Genomic DNA, 7,599 nt, shown 5'->3' with positions numbered 1-7,599 from the left:
CAGCCTCTCCTCCACTGGCCACTCCTGATCTGGCTGCATTTCCAGCATAAAAGTGATGACTGGTCACAGCTCATGTGGGTTGTGCTGGGGAGGAAGGGGTTTTGGAGGGGTGATGGTGGCAGCGGTTTTGATTTGTCTGAAATCTGTGTAGTGACAAAAACAACAGAAATTTCCATGCTGGCCCTGCCCCCCACCGGCCCACCCTCGCTTTGGCCCAGCAGCTAAATCCAAGCCTTTGTGTCCCACATAGTTGTATGGATTTGTCAGCAATGGGGCAGGGGCAGTGGGGGGTAGATAGAGTGATGATAACCAAGCAAGTTTTTCCGGTGAAGAGGGAAGGACAATTGACTGAAGCAAGGTATTGAATTAGCTCTATTAAACAAGTCATTTTTGTTAATAACCAACGCCAGAAGCAGTTGGAGCCTGTAGATGAGGAACGCAGTGAAATTGGAGACTCCCAAGATAAGCTTTTACTAACAGACCTGCACCGGATTAGATGTTGAAAGCCTCATATTAGCAACCCCCCCCAACCACAAGTTTGTACAAAGAGGCTTGGACAGACCACCTGCCCCTTAGGAAAATGCATTCAGCAAAACAAAATGGGCACAGGCACCAATAGGATGCTCAGATAGTAAATAGTGAATAAATGAGGCTCTTAAAACAGCTGAGTAAATGTATTCCAAAAGACAAATGGCCTGCCTCTCTCCTCTGCGTTACAACACAAAAGCAAGATTGTTCAAAGATACAGTGGGAGATACCATTTTAGCTGAAAATCAGGGGAGGATGGGAATATTCATTTTAAAGAGATTAACAAATTGATAATCCACAGGCAGGTCTGATCACTAAGTACTGGAGCTGATTAGATGCGAGCCCACAGTGTGAAAGTGAGACTCTACTTTTACTGGTGGTTCATGTAAACACAGCATAGACAGGATTTTAGAAATATTAAAGTCCAAGCAGCCCCTCCAAACGCAGATCATTTTGAAGAGAAGAGACCTGGAATTTCACATTCTTTGTTACCCTGGATATTTTTTTCATGTTCAAATCCTTTAACTGTTCTACTGTATTTTTGTTCTTCATGTTGTGCTATTGGATTTATCGTTTTGGAATACTGTATTAATGTAAACATACAACAACAGTTGTGTGTCCCAAAAAATGTTTGTACCAGATTTTATGGCAATCTATTCAATCTTTGTTGAGACATTTCATCCCTTAGAGGACCTTGACTGGCTGTACACAATTTCATGGCAATGTATCAAGTAGTTGATGAGATATTACAGTCTGGACTGGGCTGACAGACCCAACTACCATCCTTACAGCCACAGCACTGGCATGGCTAAAACACACACATTTTGACCTGCTTACAAGCATTTAATCCAAATAGTCACGAAACTCAACATTTAAATAGCAAAAAAGTTTTTTTTTACCATCAGCTGCTTAGGAGGTAAAAAAATAAATAAAAATCACTACATTCCAGAGCATATCAAGCACGGAGGACTCAACTTTAATCTGTTGTAGAGAGAAGGTACTAGGTTCTTTTGGCCAGGATTTGAGTTTGTACTGCAAGGTTTGCCAGGATGGTAAGAATGGAATGATTAAAAACACGATTGCTCATCAGCACACTGACAATTCTACAGAAACTAGACGATAAAACATTTGACTGTTAAGCTGCATTGTGTATTTAAGTATAGCTTAATATACTATCTTAAATAGATTTTTCTGCAGGGGTCATGAGCATAGCTATTGTAAAACTCCAATCAATCTTTGACCTTACAGGGTTTAACCATTGCAGGACAATGCCACTTCAGGACAAACGAGTCACATTGATCTGCTTACTCCATCCCTCATATCACATTCATAAAAGCAGGAGGGACAACATGTGCGATGTGAGATGTGGCTACAAAGGAAATGATCAGATTTGCTACGTTTGCTTTGGTGTGGGCGATTTCAATTGAAGGTTTCAAGGTTCAAGCGAACAACAACCTGCCACTGGAGCATATTTTCTTCGGTTGTTATCTGTCATTGAGAAGTCTGATGTGAAGGAGGACAGCATTGATACACGATGTGTGCTGCATTATAAGGTTAATCCTTATGTCAACAGCCACACAGATGGGCTGACCTGCTGGACTGCAGGGATTAGGGTTTTTTTTTTGGGGGGGGGGGGAAGTTAAAGATCATTGCTGCCTGTCTAGTTACGATGAAGTAGTGAGCTTGGGCAAAAACCTGACAAAAAAAATAAAAAAATAAAAAATAAGTTGAAAAAATGCTTCATGCTCTGATGTCATTAGGAAGGCGAAAGCAGAGCTGTAATCCTATTTTAATCGCAGTGGATTTATTAAACAGGAGCAGCAGGTTTAAATCTCAGCAGATTACACAGAAGACCCAAGGAGATGTGAAGAGGAGGAGGAGGGGGTGGGGCGGTGCTTGCGTAATCAAGTGCACTTAAGGTGATATGGTTCATCTTTGATAGTCAGGACCAATTGAGAGGGAGGGGCCGCAGGCGTCAGGGGACTCCTTCAAATGTGAGCAGTAAAGTCAGATGGCATCACATTAAATAAACTTTTTAAATCATCTGACCATCATGAATTTATTGATATTTTGTTGGATTGAGATCTAAATTAAATATTTCATTGAGATATATTTTGGTATAGTTACGTCTGACAAGATTAAGACCGACTGGCTGCAGATGTTACTAATTATTTGGACTTGTGTGTGTGTGTGCCTCAGTGTCCCTTGGAGTCAGCGCAAATCTCCTTGGCACCCTTTGTTAAAGACCTAGATTCTCGAGAAGAACGGGTTAATCCCAGGTCGCGTCACATCTGGATTTAATCAAATCAATCCCTTAACAGAACATTAACATTTAGAACAAGTTTCCACCTCTAGGTCATCAGTAATAATAATAAAAAAAAGTTTCCAATAAAAGAAATGTATGGGGATGAGGGGCATTCATGGTTGTAATAATGCTTGTCACACATTCACACAAAATGTCTTGGACAAATCTTGCTGCTCATGTGTGTAACTTAACATAAGGGACACTAAATGCTGTGTAGCCTACTAGAGTTCATCTTGAGATGGGATCACACCAGCCATGACTTCCTACCCCCCTACTTCTGGGGCCTTGCTCAGACCGCACAGATCTTTGAACTCGGCCTTCATTTCGATCTCAACTACACACCTGTAAAGTTTTGTGACTACATCTTGCACGGTTGTGGCACTATTGTGGCGACAGAATCTGTCCACAGATAAACACTTGGCAAAGTAGCGGTACTCAAAACCACTACAGTAGGTGCCATCAGAACCACATTTTGCCATGATGAAACACACGTAGAATACCAAAGTGAAAGCAATACCAGCGTCGCTGTCACGGCTGGTAAACTTGGGAACTGATAATATATGCCTCTCTCTCACATATAGGCTACTCTTGACTAGGTTATCTCCCAAAAAAACTAAAAATGTAATACTGGTCCAAGTTAATGCACTAATTGTTAGAGACAAAATATTTATTTTAAGTATTAAAGTATCATTAAGTAGTATTATTTATTAGATGTAAAACATTCCAAAGTGTACTGATTAATCTACAAAAAACGGATGCGGAATGTGCCAACACACTGTACAGAGCCTTGTGATGTCACTGAACTTTGCCTTTGCCAAATGCTCAGTCTAAAAAAGGATGCCAAGCTCACCATCTGTTGGCTAAGCTTGGCAAATGTCTGTTTGTGACACAGCACCTCTTTGATAGGGAGCCATTTTGAACCGTTTCTCTAATTTTTAGTGTGACAGTGTGTAAGCTGCAGATTTTAGTACATTGGTTGCCAGTGTGCATGACAAGCACTTCTTGTTTTGCAAATAAATGTTTAATACAATGAAGTACTCTATGAAGATTATTATTGGCTGACCAGTTGGACAGTTTTAAAAGAAAATAGTTAGAAGTATTATTGCAACAATTGTGACACTATTTAGATAAATCTTAAAGGCAGGGTTGGTAATGTTGAAAAGGTTGCACACACACACACAGACATGCACAAGCACTGCTGCGGAAAGGACCGCAATTTTACTTCACGTCTCATTCACCAGTCAGCAAACACCTAATATTATCATACCGAATGTTGAAAGCAAACATGACTACTGTTCACAATGCAGCAACGACACGCACTGAGCTCAGGCTTGTACACGACATGGGTAGAGTACGCACAACGGGGCAAGGAGGCATTTCATTGGTTCTTTCCAAGCAGACCGCAAGGCAGTGATTGGTGGCAGTTTTTACAGGATTACAGCAGCTACAGATGACGGATCTTTTTCGCTCCATTTTCAGAGCCCATAAATTATTCATTGCTGTCAGGCTGTAAAGACCATTTCAAATAATATATAAAAAAGTGTACATTTGTAATAGACTTAAAGGCAGGGTTGGTTACTATGAATTTTGTAAAAAAACAATTATTATTATATATATATATACACACTACCGGTCAAAAGTTTTAGAACACCCCAATTTTTCCAGGTTTTTATTGAAAGTCATGCAGTTCAATGTCTTATTGTACTCTGAAATGAAAGAAGAAATAAATAACTGAAGTTAAAAAAGAAATCATGGAATCAATTTATAAACCAAAATGTATTCAAAATGTTTGACTCCTCAAAGTAGCCCCCTTTGGCAGATATAACAGCTGAACACACTCGTGGCATACTTTCTACAATGGAAATCAAATATTCTCCAGAAAGTTCTTCCCAACTCTGTTGCAGAAATTCCTATAAATGTGTGGCACTTGTAGGTTGCTTTGCTTTCACTTTTGTGTCCAGTTCATCCCAAACCAGCTCAATGGGGTTTAAGTCTGGTGACTGTGCTGGCCACTCCATGTTTTTAAGCTTACCATCTTGTTCTTTTTTGCTAAGGTAGTTCTGGCATAGCTTGGACTTATGTTTTGGGTCATTATCTTGCTGTAGGATGAACCCCCGACCAACTAGGCGCATACCAGAGGGTACTGCATGGCGCTGCAAAATGCTGTGGTAGCCGTTTTGGTTCAGGGTGCCTTTCACTCTGTACAAATCACCGACCCTGGATCCAGCAAAACAGCCCCAGACCATCACGCTTCCTCCTCCATGTTTGACAGTTGATGTCACACACTGAGGAACCGTCCTTTCGCCTACTCGACGGCGTACAAAAATCCTGCGTGATGAACCGAAGATTTCAAATTTTGATTCATCGGTCCATAGCACCTTCTTCCAGTCTTCAGTAGTCCACTGACGATGTTTCTTGGTCCAGGCAATCCTCTTTTTCTTATTCTGACGTCTTGGCAATGGCTTTCTTGCTGCAACTCGACCTATCAAACCTGCAGCTCGAAGTCTTCTTGCTTGCTTATTACGACCACTATTAAGCTGCGCTTGAAGCTGTTGTCCTGTGAGCCGCCTATCACGCAAGCTGTTGACTCTCAGAAACTTGTCTTCTGATTCTGTTGTGGCTTTGGGTCTGCCAGACCTCTTCCTGTCAGAGGTTCCCCCAGTTTCTAAGTGCCTTTTGATGGTTAAGAATACTGTACTCACTGACACCTTGACTTTCTTCGCAATTTCTCTGTAGGAAAGACCAACATGCTTAAGTGTTATGATGGTCTGTCTCTCTTCCATTGTTAATTGCCTTTTTCGCGCCATTTTTATAGCAACACACTACTTTCTGCGGTACAATACTGTTCAAATAATGCTCACGAGGGTATGGTACCACAGTGTGTTCCAACAATACTTTTATACAAACAGAGGGGGTTGTAAGTAATCCAGACAAGTTGGAACACCTGTGGGAATTGGTAGCACCAACTTTCAAAGCTTGATCAACCTCCATTGCTGCAGAACAGCTTTATGTTGTAACCCATTTGTTGTTCCCTGAAAAAGGCCTTTTTGTAAAATACTGAAATGTACATTATTTTTCAGTTTTGGGTAACCTTACTTTTTTTTTTTTTAACCTCAGGCAGTTCACCACTTACCTTTGTACCATTTCAAGCTATTCATTGGACTTGAACTGCTCAAATTTCAATAAAAAATAAATAAAAAATTGGGGTGTTCTAAAACTTTTGACCAGTATCATGGGTTTTATTGTACTAGATCATTTTAGGCTAAACCAAAAGGAAAATCTCTCTTATTCCTCTGTATGATACCCTTGCTAACTTCTGACTACTGTTACAGGAGATTGTGTTTGCATAGAATTTACCATAGGACAGCTGCAGGGCCGTTTACATCAAAACCTTACAGAGGTGTTCTTGTCAAACACAGTTCAATAAAAAGCTCTCATATTCTTTAAAAATAAATAAATAAGTGAGCTCATAGTTTGACAATAGCTATATTAGATTTAAGTTAACTCTGCTGAAACTATTTTTCCATAACATTTTTCAGACCAGTGGGAAAAAAAACATCTAAAATACACATTTAGGTGTTTATTTTACTTCTCTTTGTCTATTTGTGCCTGTAGACATTTCCCAAATTCACCAAAAGTAAGCATTAAATAATACCCAATTTGCATATTTAACTACAAATTTCAGAAAACTTTTAATACAAAAAAATAATAGTCTTAATGTTTGTAATCAACTGTGGAAGTTTTGCAGTATCTATTAGTTAAAATATTTTCCATATTCACCGGTAGTGTCTCCCTTCAAAAAAAATTTTTTTTTAATTAAATTATGTTAAACACACACACAAACATACTTACATACAATTACAGAGAATTAGCATGTGCATTTTCACAAGTGTGTGTATGTATTAACAATATATTTGGAGATTTTCATCCCGCAAGTTTGAAGGACAGACTTCCCAATGCCACCCTAAACTGTCAGGTATTTTCATTCCACTGCTGCCATCTATTGGGCAATCTATGCATTGAATTTAAATTGCAAATACCCCTTTTGGTTTACACTCACTTATAATGCTCCTTGGTTGTGTAAAGTCCCCATTGAGGATTTGCAGGAATCAACACCAGATATGCTTTATTCACGGTGAACACATGGACTTGTCAAGCAGGAAAAACACAGGTGCAACTAATCACATTAATTAGAGTCCACCTGGTTGTGCAGTAGGCCACGTCAGCCAAAGCAAACAATTGAAAATGTAAATGGAAGGCGGCCATCGTTAACAATATTGGTTTCACCTGCGCTTTTCCTGATGGGACATGTCAAAATAAACTGTGAAAGGGCCCAAAGGTTTAAATCAAGTGGTCCTAAACACAGCTTCTCAGCCTAGAGTGTTTCTTTGAGAAATATTTGTAGTTATTACAACAGTCCTCTGTTCAACTTTCAGATTTAACAAGGTATTCATTCATCTGATAAAAGTGTCACATCCTTACCGCAAGAGGTTAAGCCGAGCAAAAGCCTGATTCATTCTAATTCAAGCTGTCAGCAAGCTCAACACCCTCTCCTCTCTCCCTCCCCTCTGCCCCCAAGAACTCTGGACTGAATCAGGATCAGCACCGGACACTTTATAATAAAGACATTCAGGAACTCTTCCTTTTATATTGCACATTTCACTATCTTTACCTTTAGTTTTCTGTTATGCTTGATTTTTCCTTACATTTGCACTATTTAGAATGTATTACTGTATTGTACATATTACTTATCTTTATAATTGTAT

Source organism: Perca fluviatilis, chromosome 14 (genome assembly GCF_010015445.1).
Source record: "Perca fluviatilis chromosome 14, GENO_Pfluv_1.0, whole genome shotgun sequence".
Lineage (NCBI taxonomy): Eukaryota > Metazoa > Chordata > Actinopteri > Perciformes > Percidae > Perca > Perca fluviatilis.
This window is presented reverse-complemented; position numbering follows the sequence as displayed.